Here is a 17,223-nt window from a genome sequence, read left to right on the forward strand (position 1 = left end):
TGTAAGACACTTAATAAGATTAAGCATTGTCTATACAATCAATAGACATAACTTCTATGTCAACAATGAAAATATAAATATAAATATGGCATAGAAAAGCAGCAGATAGTGAAAACAGAAGTCTATGAGTTGTATATCTGAGTAAAAATATAAAATGAATTAAACAAGGGAGATCACTGATATGTCTGTTGGCAGAACTTTTTATACTTTTATCCCAACTTTAAAACACTCTCATTTTAAAATAAGACACAAATAAAAAAATAAAAGACACACACATACATTATTAAAAAACACTTTCTTATAGTCTTTAAATGTGAGCTTCAGTTAATATCAAATTATCATTACTTATATTTTATGTAGTACCTTTTCTGAGAACAAGCTTCCTTTGCACATGTAATTTATACATCACTCAAAGAGAATTCTAGGCTTTTTAATAATAATTTCTGCTGCTCTTGGTGATATAGCAAACATTGAATTCTTAATAAAGACCTTTCTTGACTTTAATAGTTGCCATAAAAATGAGGAATACTTCAGTTACTGGAGTCCCACTTCTAAGTCTTTCCTTCACAGGTATTAAAAATAAATCTGTAAGGCGATCACAACCAAAACCTTTATGTTTTTCTCTTAAAATCCTTATAGGAGCCAGTTGTGCCTAAGAGGAGCTGGAATGAGCTTCAAAGGACAGAGCACAGTTGACATGTATATAAGTATTGCCAAGACTCCCTGTGGTTTTTAAAAGAAATTGCAATGGCTGGTATTAATTCTTGACAGTTTCATTTCTAATGTCATCTGGTTGACATAAAAGAACCACTGTAAATTTTGAAAATGCGGAGAGCAGAATGAGAAGAGAAAACCAGTGTAATCTAAGAGTGAACTCTAAGGCACCTGAAGTGGTTTTTTTTTTTTTTTTAATTGAAAGGAAAAGACAACTTGGTCTACGAAAACACTGACTTTCCAAATTCCCAATTAACAGCAAATACATATTTTACATCCTTTTCTTCCCCATTGCACACAAAAATGCCGTAATGCCTTGTTAGAAGCTCTCTTATTGATGAAACATTTTATTTTGGCACGTTTGATTACAGGAAGTGATGTGCCTGACAGATTGGTTTCAGTTTCTCTGACATGCACATAGAATCCATCTCTACTTTGCTCTTAACACACTTTTTGAAAAGTCATTAAGAGTAAGTGGGGGCGGTCTGAGACACCTTCGGTTTGCAATGAATAGTCAGTGAAACAATATGGGTAGATCATTTAATATAGTTGTAATCGATGGCTGCTGTTGCCTTTCTGGCCAAGCTGTTGCACAGGAACAGATTTTTAATTAAATAAATAGCTGGGTCGGCAGGCAGGTGCACCTGGGCAAGCAACCTGCCCAGGGATTTGGTTTGCAGCAGTTGCTTGGCAACACAACACAGCCGGTCTCCTGAACAACAGCTGCACCCTCTGTTAGCAGCTAGCAGATGCTCACACCTCAGAGAATGGCTTCAGAAATAATGATTTGCAAAGAATAGTTTGTGGAGCTCTCTAATAAATAGAAAAAAAAAAAAAATAGCCTGAATGATAAAGGTCAAAGATATTCCAGGCTGTTATAATGAATGTGAATTTGGATCCGCTGAAATTATCAGAAGACAATAAAGATAAAATATTACCATATACTGTAGCTAAAAAATAAAAGAAATTTCTATTATGCATGAAGCAAAGTGAGAGGTGTTTTCATATATCAATACATTATCTCATTGAATTCTCAAAAACTTCTAAGGTAGTGTAACTATATTTCAGCAGATGAGACATTAAATTTCAGAGAATTTATATCACTTATAAATGTAAAGTTTTCACTATTATTTTAGTGTGCTAATTTAAAATTGTGTTAAAAGTAGGAACCAAAGACGGAACGTTTAACATATCACAAGAGAAAATACGTGTAAATAGTAATTGTTACTACTAGCGACTGGTGGACATGTCTGTTCATAATTACATTTCTCATGCCGTGTCTATAGGCTCATGCTTGAATTTAATATAACCAAAAATTTCAGTAATTTGATTTGTTACAGCTAATTTAAAAATATTAAAAAAAGCAGGTCTGGAAATTCTTAATTTCTGTACTCATAAGGATGTATAATTAGTTTGTGACAAACCAGAACCTCCTACTATTTTATTCTTATCTGAGTATCCCGTGCCATGAGCATATGGCCCCAATTTTGATGTTTCTTTTGGTACAAATTCAGTAGAATGGAATCATTAGAGTGTTGTCTATTTGCATTTTGGTAAAATAAAGCAAATTGCTTCAACATTCATTTTAAAATGCATAATATTTATATTTTACAAGAGGCTTAAATTTTTTTTTCAGGAAGTTTATGAATAAACTATTTTACAGTCCAGCATCCTATGCACATATGGGGTTTGAGGACGAAAGTACAGATATAAATTACGTAATCACACAGAAAAACGCGTCTCCTTTCACAGCCACACCCAAACGTACAATGTGCCCTTCTTTTCCCTTAACTTACAAGGGAAACGAAGGTTGAGGAATAATGAGGCAGCTCTGCTATAAAAAATATATGCAGTCAGGGCTTCCCTGGTGGCTCAGTGGTTGAGGATCCGCCTGCCAATGCAGGAGACACGGGTTCGAGCCTTGGTCTGGGAAGATCCCACATGCCGGGGAGCAACTAAACCCATGCGCCACAAGTACTGAGCCTGCGCTCTAGAGCCCGTGAGCAAAAACTACTGAGCCCACGTGCCGCAACTACTGAAGCCCGCGCGCCTGGAGCCTGTGCTCCGCAACAAGAGAAGCCACTGCAGTGAGAGGCCCGCGTACTGCAACGTAGCCATTAATTAATTAATTTAAAAATATATATATGCAGTCAAATTTTTCATTTCTAATGTTTTTTCAGTAAACAAAGTATATTTTCTTTCAAAGCTATGTTTAAATAAAAAAACACATCTTCACAAGTAGTCTTTGATCATCCTAACATTTTTCTATGAATCTTTGGATGAAAAATATTGATTCATTTTCCCTTTTAAAGCCTTAAAAACTTAAGTTTCCAAAACAGCATTTTATGCTTTATCACATTTTTGAACAGCTACAGTTCTTTTAGAAGAAAACGAAAACAAAAACAAAAACAACAAAACTCCACCCCAACAACTGAATATATAATTTTGTGATATAGCAGTAAGATTAATTTAATGTAGAGTAACTATACTAAGTTAATCCTTATTGGGTCAACAAAGAAGAAGTTGCAGATAATTTAGATAGTGTTTCTTTCCTGTTCTTTTCCAAGATACAGACAAATCTACTAAATGAGATGATACACATATAAAAAATTAGATGCCCTTAAAAGTAAATTCCTAAGGGAAGAAAAGTACTTTTTTTGAAGAGGGCAATGTTTACTGATTAGATACATTGTTGAATTCCAGGAAAAAACCCTCCACTCTCATTTACCCTTAAGACAGACCGAAATGTTCAAAAAATTTTCAACTCATGCTCAAAAAGCTCTTCACCTCATTCACTCATCAGTGTCACATATGAATTGAGGACAAGGCGTAGGAAATGTTCTCTTCAGTTGCTTGTTCGGGCTGAATTTTTAGATAAAGTAGATCATGTAGAGAATTTTTCAACATCAGAGCTGGGCACTCTACTTTACTCAGGTAAATTTAATTTGTAAGTGGGTTAACTATCCTCACAGTCAACCTCCTACGAGACGATCAGTATGAATCTCTGATTTACAAAACCAACAGAAAAAGTACAGTATCATAAAGGACTTTATTATATAAGGTTTAGAAGGTCTAACATGTGGATAAGACTATCACTGCAAAACAGAAAAGTGAAAATTTGCATTTGTACGATATTATAATTTAAGGAGTTCTGTGAGTATATCCTAATACGAGGTAATGAACATACTACATCACTTCTCTGGTGTTACTGCTAAAAAGACATTGTCCAATTTAATCATAAAAAATGTAAGATACACTGAAATTGAGGGTTATTTCCAAAATAATTTGCCAGTATCCTTCAAAACTAAGGTCTTGAAATAAAAGAAAGACCGAAGAGTTATTCCAGACTTAAAAGAAGATTATGAAGAAATTATAACTAAATGCAGTGCATGATCCGTTATTAGATCCTAGACTAGAAAAAAGACATCAGTGGGGCAGCTGAGTAAGGTCTATGATTAGAAAACAGTATCGTATCAATATTAATTTCCTGGTTTCTATCATTTTATTGTGGTTTTATAAAACGTTAACATTTAAGAAATCTGGTTGAAGGGTAAACAGGAATTTTTAGACAATTTTTGCAAAATTGTTGTATGTATGATTAATTTCAAAATAAAAAAAAATTTTAAACTTAAAAACCATTCCTTAGCATCAAGTCATTGTTGGATACAGGTCAATACCTATTAAGAAAGAGTCATACATTAAGCTCTTTTTAACATCATTTTCTTTGTAATGGGTGACTGACGTCATTAAGGATAAAAGGAAATACATACATATACACGTAGATTAAACCAGATTCCCTGAGAGTAAAATGGGGAGTTATAAGCACTGGTACAACAGGAGTAATAAACAAGGACTGTTCAGAGCAAACTGGAGTGTATGGTCATCCTATTTAGAGGAGAATTTTCTGGGTTTACCGAGAAACAGACTGTAATAACAATGACTCATCCATCTTATCCATTTTTGTATTCCAACCACTTAGCACAGTGCCTTGCATATACTAAAAAGTCAGTACATATTTACTGAACGACACAGGAGCCTGGCAAAGAAGTCAAGTTCCTATGGAAGGAAAATGGCATATTTTATCCGTTTCACAGTTTAATGTGGGATTGCCTGGCCCACTCAGTAAAGAAAGTTTGGGAGAATGTCTTTCCCACCTTATTGTTGTATTTTTAGAATTATTAACATCCTTGGTATTTATTACCACACATATGATAAAAATCCAAGACCCAATTGACCCTGTCAACTCAGGAGGAGACTCAGAAAGAAAGGAATGAGCTGCAGGGTGTTCAGTAGAAATGCTAGAAATTTCTGTGGTTAAAAAAAAAAAGAGTTTTTTTTTTTTCTTTTTGTAAGAGGAAGCATAAGCAAGGAGTCATTATTGAATAGAGAAACTGCTTTTTAGAAGGCAATCTAACTATTGAATGTGCCCGCTGGTGGTGCAAATGAGAAAAATCTTTGAACACCACTAGTTCCCAAATTCTCTCTCATGACACATAAACAACAAAAGCCTCAACAATCAATCAAACAATTCACTCAGAATCCAGTGCTGTGTCAAAAAGATGGCTAAATGCTACTTGTTAGCTGTATTATCCTTCAGTAACTAAGAATATAGTTTTCTTATGTTTCCTCTTAGTTAAAAGCATATTTTAATTTATTCCTGCTGTCTTTCACAAATAATACCAACAAATGTTTGGGTTGTTTTAGACTGCATGAAGACAATGCAGTTTATTCCCCCCTGAAAGGTTGTAAGTCTCAAGCATGAATTCTATAAATATTACTAATCTAAAGGAGTGGGTGCCACTTTACCCTCCCTGATTAACTTTCTCGGATTAAGGAATAATTAATAAAACTTACATATTTTTTTAAATTAATTAATTTACTTTTTAAAAAAAATTTTGGCTGTGTTGGGTCTTCGTTTCTGTGCCAGGGCTTTCTCTGATTAAGGAATAATTAATAAAACTTACATATTTTTTTAAATTAATTAATTTACTTTTTAAAAAAAATTTTGGCTGTGTTGGGTCTTCGTTTCTGTGCCAGGGCTTTCTCTAGTTGTGGCAAGCGGGGGCCACTCTTCATCGCCGTGCGCGGGCCTCTCACTATCGCGGCCTCTCTTGCTGCGGAGCACAGGCTCCAGACGCTCAGGCTCAGTAGCTGTGGCTCACGGGCCTAGTTGCTCCGCGGCATGTGGGATCTTCCCAGACCAGGGCTCGAACCCGTGTCCCCTGCATTGGCAGGCAGATTCTCAACCACTGCGCCACCAGGGAAGCCAAAACTTACATATTCTTGATAACTTTAAATAATGAGAATGTGGAAAGATATTGTTTTCTATTGTCACCGCTTTAATAACTTTATGTTCTTCTAAGTGTTGAAATTTATTTACTTAAAATACAAAATGATTTATGGAAAGTCTGGGTGAGGATGGCAGGGTGTCATTAGCCTGTGGTGAGCTAAGTAAAACCTTTACAAGAATTTTTAAATTTTATTTTGGAAAAGTACCTTATTTAAAAACACACAATAGGGCTTCCCTGGTGGCGCAGTGGTTGAGAGTCTGCCTGCCAATGCAGGGGACACATGTTCGAGCCCTGGCCTGGGAAGATCCCACATGCCACGGAGCAACTGGGCCCGTGAGCCACGGCTACTGAGCCTGTGCGTCTGGAGCCTGTGCTCTGCAACAAGAGAGGCCACGATAGTGAGAGGCCAGCGCACCGCGATGAGGAGTGGCCCCCGCTCGCCGCAACTGGAGAAGGCCCTCGCACAGAAACGAAGACCCAAACAGCCAAAAATTAATAATAATAATGATAAATAAATAAATAAAATTAAAAAAAAACACACAATAAAATAAACTAAAATATCTAGACACTAGAATTATATTTATCTGAACTATGAACATAGTTGCTGATCAAATATTCTTATTTTAAAAAGCTTCACGATATTTTTATACTTCAGGAAAATGGCTTCTCATTTCCCCCAAGGAAAGAGAAATTAGAAAACAAGCTTAAGTATTTATTCTCTATCTTGAACATGCAGATTTCTGAATGACATTGAACAGGAATGGTAATATTTAAAGACATTCTGGAAGTTGGAGCAGAGGAAGGATTAGAGAGTGTTAATTATGCTACACAAATAGTCCAAGATATGAGGGACATTAATTCATCAGAAGCAATGCAACTGAAAATTTTTTAAAGCAAAATATTTTCTCCATTATTTTTAAGATGTCTTCACAACTTGACTCCTCTCTTATACCCATATATTTCTCAAAAAGTGTAATATATCTGTGACCCTAAACACTACTGTCCTAGATAGTAGTTGGGGAATTGAGCATGGTAACAGGGGAGTAGAAAATGGAAAGAAGAGTTAGACATTATTTCTTCCTTCATTTTAGAGTCCAGACACAAAGGAGAGATCCAAGTTTGAAAGAATCTATATTCCTAGGAGATAGACAACATGCAAATGAACAGTATTTTACTGCTATTAAATTTATCTGGGCCAGGTACGAGTCATGTATGGAAAAAAAAATCCCATTTTACTCTCAGTTTAGCATGAAAGAAAAGCTAAGATTGGATCATTTGTAGTTTTTTAAATTTAAGTACCTTTGCTTTTGCTTCGGATCCACTTCCCACATTAGGTATAGTCATAGTTTCACGAGCCAGAGTCCCCCTGCTAGTCTTAGCAAATATCATCTATAACTTAAATGTATATCATAATGGATTGTCTTTATAAACCTTTAAAAGCATTAATTGTTCCCTAGTGAGCATAATATAGAAGCCAGTGAGGCTGTAGAGCAAGTTCCCTTTTAGGCACCCAGAACCTGGGACAAGATAATTGGTCTTTTCCGTGAACAGGTGGTTTTTTACATAAATTGCACGTTACAATCACCTATAAAGCTTTCAGAAAACACTGATGTCCAGGCCCCAGTCCAGACCAATTAAATCAGAATCTCTGGGCTGGAACCTGGGAAATAGTATTGAATATTTTAAAATTTTTAAAAATTCCCCAGATGCTCGTGTTAAGCTCGGGTTGATAAACACTGATGTAAATGCTTTAGTAAGGATTAGGCCCTCTTAGTGGTGGATTCCTGGCTCTCCCCTTGCCCCCAACCCCCAGGTGTACGATCTTGGCCTAGTGTCCTCATCTATAAAATGAGGAAGAGCAAAGAGTAACTACCTCATGGGATTATTGAACTAAGTAAACGGGTTAATATTTGTAAAGTAGGACAGTAGTCATGACTATGTAAATTTCTATTAAATGTGAAAAATAAATCGGGCTTTGGAGGTAAAAGGGAAGAAATTCTAGGAGAGCAAGGGAGTAGGTGTAGCAGCCTGAAGTTCTCAGAGATTTCACTGCAGTTGGAACATCATTAAAGGGTTAGCTTGGGCTTGTTCAAGAAATCCAATCAAACAGATAGAAATGGGAATATTTTGATGCTTTATTTAGTTGTAGATGACTAACAGAAACTGACTAAAAAGTACTGATGCACGTAATTGAAAAGACCAGTTGGCTCAAATGAGGTGATGAAGATTTGGAAACACTTTCTCCTCTGTCTTGACCTTACTTTCCTTTCCAGGCTGTATTCTAAGGCATGCCACTCCCCTTTACAGCAAGAGTTCCATCTTACATGCATTTCACTCAGTGGCTCAGGAAAAGACAGACCTTCCTTCCCCCACAGGTCCAGGCAAAGTCCCAAGACTGAGTTTCATTGGCTCTGGTTTGCCCTGCTCAGAATGTTGTTAATGTGTCTTTGTTTTCCTGACATCAGAGCCTCATGGTTTGACTAATGATAAATAATCACTGAGTCCAGGGGAATTTGAGGCCCAAATTAATTCAACTTAAATCATATGCTCATTTTGGGATCCAGAGTTGGAATTAACCCTACACAAACCAGAGAGGTAGAGTGAGGGATTAACAATCCCTTACAGAAAAATAGGCTGCTGCAACCAAAAAAGGGAAAATGGATTCAGGGCAGGCTAGCAAGAATAGGTTTCACCATGATTAAGGTGTAATAATTCTATGTCCCCTGGAGACCTCTTTAGTGGGCTTCTATGTTCAGCTGGATTTGAAATGTATGGGTTGGTGTGTTTAGAGACCCTGGAAGGATCTTCTCTCACTGTCCAAAGTCTTCCTGCTTTCTAACTCCTGACATTAACATGCAAAATAACCCTGGGCTAGAGAACACACTTAACTCAAATTAAAATATAATTGCCTGACCTGAGATCCTCTCTGAAGAAAAAAAAAAGGTCTTGATGGGAGGAGAGAAGAGAGAAGCCCAGGAACAAGAAAACAGGTGCGGAAAGGTGAAGCCTTGGACACTCTGGGCAAACAGCCTACTTCCCATGGCTGCCAAGACTGGCCGTGTCCCTTGCCACACCTCTAAAAAACTAGATTCTCAGCACATTACATTCTGGCATTTTCAAGCACTAAATGTAGTTCACAATTTCACAATCTGCCTAAAGTACCTTTGGTTCAAAATCAGTTCTTTGGGAGCTTCCCTGGTGGTGCAGTAGTTAGGAATCCACCTGCCAATGCAGGGGACATGGGTTCGAGCCCTGGTCCGGGAAGATGCCACATGCTGCGAAGCAAATGAGCCCATGCACCACAACTACTGAGCCTGAGCTCTAGAAACCCGTGCGCCTAGAGCCTGAGCTCCGCAACAAGAGAAGCCACCTCAATGAGAAGCCTGCGCACCTCAACGAAGAGTAGCCCCCGTTGGCTGCAACTAGAGAAAGCCTGCGCACAGCAACAAAGACCCAATGCAGCCATAAATAAATAAATAAATTTATTTTTAAAAATATCAGTTCTTTGGGTGGTTATAGATGGGATGGATTGTGGATGCCAAAACAATCCCTCCATTCAGTAAAGGACTTGATTGTTTGACATTATGTGGATCAAATATTGTGGTTATTGAGTAATTTCTTTCACATTTCAAGATGTTGTTGCAACATCATGCAGACAAGACAGTTTTAGTTCAAGCAGCTGCCAGAAATGTTACTGTGCACCTTAAGAGTTAAATACTTTTACCTTGGAAAACTGGCCATTTGAGGACTATGAAAGATTTTGCTTCCCTTTCCACATACCCACTTTGGGGTGTTGTGTCTGCTTCCCTTTTTATTTGGCTTGCCCCCTTTTGTCCTCCATCTTTATTTACTCCTGGTTAACGAGTGTCTACTAAGTGATTACCATACATACACACAGTCCTCCACGCAGAGTCATAAAGTGGTTTTAAAAAAATAATCAGTGTCTTTATGACCTCTGAGGTGAATGTGTTTAAATCTCTGTCTTTAAATTCGGTTTCCATTTTTTCTATGAGTCTAGACTGTTGATTTTATCCTCCCATTTCTCTAACTTCTGCTTCTATTTCCTCACTTTGCTGTCTAGAAATATAGGGAGGTGTCTTTGCTTCCATGACATCAGAGTCTTTGGGTTTCCCCTAACTCCTTTCTGTTGGCTCCTTCTCCATCCTCCTCACCTCTTACATGTAAGTGTTCTTTTGATCAAATTTCTGTAGCTTTCTAAGCTGGGTTAACTGTCCCTTCTATGTGTTCCCATAATACCCCTATCAAAGAACGAATCACACTGCACTGAAGCGAGTTGTTTGCATATGGGTACCCTTACCGAACTTAAACTTGAGAAAAGAAACTGCATACTAATCACTGTTTGAACTCTACTACCCAGCCCAGTGTGTACAACTGAAAATAACCTCTTTGCCCCTGATAAAATATATCCAAGATACTTTGCCTGAAGGAATCGCGTAACAGGGAGCTTCAGGCCACTCCAGGCACACATTATGGTAAAGTTAGATCTGATGCTGTATGGCAAGCTGTTCCCCAACCGAGAAAATGATGGTGTTCTTCTTCTCTAGATCTATGGAATCAGAATCGTCCATCACCAGATAGTTGTGATGACTTGCAAACCAAGTCAGGTATATACTTATACCTAAGTCAGAGTTAGGATAGCCCCTTTTGTCACATTTAAAAGAAAGTTAAATCTCAACACAGAAGGGTTGTGATACTAAGAGAATAACTATAGATCAGGGGTTTTATGAATGTGCATGAAAAGTGATAATTATTAAACCATTTCAGTAAAAAAAGAAGATTCCGTGCATCTTTTAAGAAGTACATATTCACCTGACCAACAAACTTACTTCCAGAAATTTGAATGCCGATGACAGTAATAAAATATGGAGAAAACAGTGACGCTGGAAGGGAGTACTGCTGAAACGGTATTCATGGATAGTCAAGAGGGGATGGGATCTTGCCCAAGCAGATGGCTTGCAGCAGCTGAGAGCACAGAGAGTCTCTCCATGTGACAGGAGACAGGGTACACTCTGGGCAGAGACACAGGTGAGATTGCCTAAATCCTTTTCTATTTCTGTTTTCATATTGAAATAAGTAGCAGATCATTAGCTGAGAGCGAGGAGGTGCTTGAAATTTGAAGAGAATTCTGCAAGTATGATAAAGAATTTTCTAACAGAGCGGGAGAACAACGAATGACTTCCACCTTGCTAAATCCACTGGTCAATTCTCAGGTGTGTAATTTGAATGACAGACAACATTTGACATGGTTTATCACTCCTTTCCTCTTAAGATACTTCACATACTTTCCTGATTCTCTTCCAACTTCCTGACCACTCATCTCAGCCTCCTTTGCTAGCCCTGCAAGCATCTCTATAAACTCTATGAAGTGCCCCACAGCTCAGACCCTGAAAATCTTTTTTCTACCTATGCTCCCTAGAGGATCATATCCATTCTTCTGACTTGAAAACCATCTATGAGCAGGTGGCTCTCTAATTTATATCTCCAGCCCAGACTTCTCCAGGTTAATATATGCAATTGCCTACTTCAGGTAGAATATATGCAATTGAACTATTTACTGAACTCCAGGTTAACATATGCAATTGCCTACTTCATGTCTCCAGTTGGAATTGTGCCCTACCTCTCTAGCTTAACGTGTTCAAGATGGAATCACTGACATACCTCCACCCGCTACTAAACTGCTCCTCCCTTATTCTTTCCAATCTTAGTAGCTGGCAGCTGCAGTCTTCTGATTATCCATACACAAAACTTGGAGTCGCACTTGACTGGTCTCTTTCAGCTCATCTCAATTCCAATTCACCAATAAATCTTTTTGTTTATAATTTCAAAATATATCCAGACATCCAAATACATCACATTTCCCCCAATCCTACTGCCACCACTCTGATCTAAACTACCATCATCTTAGCTTTCTAATTAGCTACCTTTTTTTAGTTTACTCTTTCTCTTCATCCATCTACAGCAGTTACATTACCCACCTCAATACTCCTAGAATACACTAGGCATGTTCCCAATTTAGGGCTTTTGTACTTACTATTTTCTCTGCCTTTAAAACTGTTCTACTGTTCTCTTTGTTAGCCATATGGCCTACTCCCTCACTCTCTTCAAGTCTTTAAAGATGTATAGAAAAAAGGATTCAAGAATGTATACCAAAATGTTACCTTTACAGTTTATAGAATACACACACACGTTTAACTAGTTCTCGCCACATGATGGAATTTAAGGTGACTTTTAATCCTCTATCTGTTTTTTGTTGTTGTTAATTTTTGAATTTTATTTTACTTATTTTTTTTATACAGCAGGGTCTTATTAGTCATCAATTTTATACACATCAGTGTATATATGTCAATCCCAATAGCACAATTCAGCACACCACCATCCACACCCCACCGCCGCTTTCCCCCCTTGGTGTCCATACGTTTGTTCTCTACATCTCTCAACTTCTGCCCTGCAAACCGATTCATCTGTCACATTTTTCTAGGTTCCACATACATGCGTTAATATACGATATTTGTTTTTCTCTTTCTGACTTACTTCACTCTGTATGGCAGTCTCTAGATCCATCCACGTCTCAACAAATGACTCAATTTCGTTCCTTTTTACGGCTGAGTAATATTCCATTGTATATATGTACCACATTTTCTTTATCCATTCCTCTGTCGATGGGCATTTAGGTTGCTTCCATGACCTGGCTATTGTAAATAGTGCTGCAATGAACATTTGGGTGCACGTGTCTTTTTGAATTATGGTTTTCTCTGGGTATATGCCCAGTAGTGGGATTGCTGGGTCATATGGTAATTCTATTTTTAGTTTTTTTTGTTTTTTTTTTTTTAAAGAATTATTTATTTATTTATTTATGGCTAAGTTGGGTCTTTGTTTCTGTGCGAGGGCTTTCTCTAGTTATGGCAAGCGGGAGCCACTCTTCATCGTAGTGCGTGGGCCTCTCACTATTGCGGCCTCTCTTGTTGCGGAGCACAGGCTCCAGACGCGCAGGCTCAGTAGTTGTGGCTCACAGGCCTAGTCGCTCCGCGGCACGTGGGATCCTCCCAGACCAGGGCTCAAACCCGTGTCCCCTGCACTGGCAGGCAGATTCTCAACCACTGCGCCACCAGGGAAGCCCTATTTTTAGTTTTTTAAAGAACCTCCATACTGTTCTCCATAGTGGCTGTATCAATTTACATTCCCACCAACAGTGCAAGAGGGTTCCCTTTTCTCCACACCCTCTACAGCATTTGTTGTTTGTAGATTTTCTGATGATGCCTGTTCTAACTGGTGTGAGGTGATACCTCATTGTAGTTTTGATTTGCATTTCTCTAATAATTAGTGATGTTGAGCAGCTTTTCATGTGCTTCTTGGCCATCTGTATGTCTTCCTTGGAGAAATGTCTATTTAGGTCTTTTGCCCATTTTTGCATTGGATTGTTTGTTTCTTTAATATTGAGCTGAATGAGCTGTTTATATATTTTGGAGATTAATCCTTTGTCCGTTGATTCATTTGCAAATATTTGCTCCCATTCTGAGGGTTGCCTTTTCGTCTTCTTCATGGTTTCCTTTGCTGTGAAAAAGCTTTGAAGTTTCATTAGGTCCCATTTGTTTATTTTTGTTTTTATTTCCATTACTGTAGGAGGTGGATCAAAACAGATCTTGCTGTGATTTATGTCAAAGAGTGTTCTTCCTATGTTTTCCTCTGAGAGTTTTATAGTGTCCAGTCTTATATTTAGGTCTCTAATCCATTTTGAGTTTATTTTTGTGTATGGTGTTAGGGAGTGTTCTAATTTCATTCTTTTACATGTAGCTGTCCAGTTTTCCCAGCACCACTTACTGAAGAGACTGTCTTTTCTCCATTGTATATCCTTGCCTCCTTTGTCATAGATTAGTTGACCATAGGTGCGTGGGTTTATCTCTGGGCTTTCTATCTTGTTCCATTGATCTATGTTTATGTTTTTGTGCCAGTACCATATTGTCTTGAGTACTGTAGCTTTATAGTATAGTCTGAAGTCAGGGAGTCTGATTCCTCCAGCTCTGTTTTTTTCCCTCAAGACTGCTTTGGTTATTGGGGGTCTTTTGTGTCTCCATACAAATTTTAAGATTTTTTGTTCTAGTTCCGTAAAAAATGCCATTGGTAATTTGATAGGGATTGCATTGAATCTGTAGATTGCTTTGGGTAGTAGAGTCATTTTCACAATGTTGATTCTTCCAATCCAAGAACATGGTATATCTCTCCATCTGTTGGTATCATCTTTAATTTCTTTCATCAGTGTCTTATAGTTTTCTGCATAGAGGTCTTTTGTCTCCCTAGGTAGGTTTATTCCTAGGTATTTTATTCTTTTTGTTGCAATGGTAAATGGGAGTGTTTCCTTAATTTCTCTTTCAGATTTTTCATCATTAGTGTATAGGAATGCAAGAGATTTCTGTGCATTAATTTTGTATCCTGCAACTCTACCAAATTCATTGATTAGCTCTAGTAGTTTTCCAATGGCACTTTTAGGATTCTCTATGTATAGTACCATGTCATCTGCAAACACTGACATTTTTACTACTTCCTTTCCAATTTGTATTCCTTTTATTTCTTTTTCTGCTCTGATTGCCATGGCTAGGACTTCCAAAACTATGTTGAATAACAGTGGTGAAAGTGGACATCCTTGTCTTGTTCCTGATCTTAGAGGAAATGCTTTCAGTTTTTCACCATTGAGAATGATGTTTGCTGTGGGTTTGTCATATATGGCTTTCATTATGTTGAGGTAGGTTCCCTCTATGCCCACTTTCTGGAGAGTTTTTATCATAAATGCATGTTGAATTTTGTCAAAAGCTTTTTCTGCATCTATTGAGATGATCATATGGTTTTTACTCTTCAATTTGTTAATATGGTGTATCACATTGATTGATTTGCGTATAGTGAAGAATCCTTGCATCCCTGGGATAAATCCCACTTGATCATGGTGTATGATCCTTTTAATGTGTTGTTGGATTCTGTTTGCTAGTATTTTGTTGAGGATTTTTGCATCTATATTCATCAGTGATATTGGTCTGTAATTTTCTTTTTTTGTAGTATCTTTGTCTGGTTTTGGTATCAGGGTGATGGTGGCCTCATAGAATGAGTTTGGGAGTGTTCCGTCCTCTGCAATGTTTTGGAAGAGTTTGAGAAGGATGGGTGTTAGATCTTCTCTACATGTTTGATAGAATTCACCTCTGAAGCCATCTGGTTCTGGACTTTTGTGTGTTGGAAGACTTTTAATCACAGTTTCAATTTCATTCCCTGTTATTGGTCTGTTCATATTTTCTATTTCTTCCTGGTTCCATCTTGGAAGCTTATACCTTACAAAGAATTTGTCCATTTCTTCCAGGTTGTCCATTTTATTGGCATAGAGTTGCTTGTAATAGTCTCTTAGGATGCTTTGTATTTCTGCGGTGTCTGTTGTAACTTCTCCTTTTTCATTTCTAATTTTATTGATTTGAGTCCTCTCCCTCTTTCTCTTGATGAGTCTGGCTAATGGTTTATCAATTTTGTTTATCTTCTCAAAGAACCAGCTTTTAGTTTTATTGATCTTTACTATTGTTTTCTTTGTTTCTATTTCATTTATTTCTGCTCTGATCTTTATGATTTCTTTCCTTCTGCTAACTTTGGGTTTTGTTTGCTCTTCTCTCTCTAGTGCCTTTAGGTGTAAGGTTAGATTGTTTATTTGAGATATTTCTTGTCTCTTGAGGTTGGCTTGTATAGCTATGAACTTCCCTCTTAGAACTGCTTTTGCTGCATCTCATAGGTTTTGCATCGTTGTGTACTCACTGTCATTTGTCTCTAGGTATTTTTTGATTTCCTCTTTGATTTCTTCAGTGATCTCTTGGTTATTTAGTAACATATTGTTTAGCCTCCATGTGTTTGTGTTTTTTTCCCTGTAATTGATTTCTAATCCCATAGCGTTGTGGTCAGAAATGATGCTTGATATGATTTCAATTTTCTTAAATTTACTGAGGCTTGATTTGTGACCCAAGATGTGATCTATCCTGGAGAATGTTCTGTGCGCACTTGAGAAGAAAGTGTAATCTGCTGTTTTTGGATGGAATGTCCTATAAATATCAATTAAATCTATGTGGTCTATTGTGTCATTTAAAGCTTCTGTTTCTTTATTTTCATTTTGGATGATCTGTCTGTTGGTGTAAGTGAGATGTTAAAGTCCCCCACTATTATTGTGTTACTGTCAATGTCCTCTTTTAGAGATGTTAGCAGTTGCCTTATGTGTTGAGGTGCTCCTATGTTGGGTGCATATATATTTATAATTGTTATATCATCTTCTTGGATTGAACCCTTGATCATAATGTAGTGTCCTTGCTTATCTCTTGTAACATTCTTTATTTTAAGGTCTATTTTATCTGATATGAGTATAGCTATTCCAGCTTTCTTTTGATTTCCATTTGCATGGAATATCTTTTTCCACCCCCTCACTTTCAGTCTGTATGTGCCCCTAGGTCTAAAGTGGGTCTCTTGTAGACAGCATATATATGGGTCTTGTTTTTGTATCCATTCAGCAAGCCTGTGTCTTTTGGTTGGAGCATTTAATCCATTCACGTTTAAGGTAATTATCGATATGTATGTTCCTAAGACCATTTTCTTCATTGTTTTGAGTTTGGTTTTGTAGGTCCTTTTCTTCTCTTGTGTTTCCCACTTAGAGAATTTCCTTTAACATTTTTTGTAGAGCTGGTTTGGTGGTGCTGAATTCTCTTAGCTTTTGCTTGTCTGTAAAGCTTTTGATTTCTCTGTCGAATCTGAATGAGATCCTTGCCGGGTAGAGTAATCTTGGTTGTAGGTTCTTCCCTTTCATCACTTTAAGTATATCATGCCACTCCCTTCTGGCTTGTAGAGTTTCTGCTGAGAAATCAGCTGTTAACCTTATGGTAATTCCCTTGTATGTTATTTGTCATTTTTCCCTTGCTGCTTTCAATGATTTTTCTTTGTCTTTAATTTTTGCCAATTTGATTACTATGTGTCTCGCCATGTTTCTCCTTGGATTTATCCTGTATGGGACTCGCTGTGCTTCCGGGAATTGGGTGGCCATTTCCTTTCCCATGTTAGGGAAGTTTTTGACCATAATCTCTTCAAATATTTTCTCTGGTCCTTTCTCTCGCTCTTCTCCTTCTGGGACCCCTATAATGCGAATGTTGTTGTGTTTAAAGTTGTCCCAGAGGTCTCTTAGGCTGTCTTCATT

This window comes from Eschrichtius robustus, chromosome 8, assembly GCF_028021215.1.
Source record: "Eschrichtius robustus isolate mEscRob2 chromosome 8, mEscRob2.pri, whole genome shotgun sequence".
Taxonomy (NCBI): Eukaryota; Metazoa; Chordata; class Mammalia; order Artiodactyla; family Eschrichtiidae; genus Eschrichtius; species Eschrichtius robustus.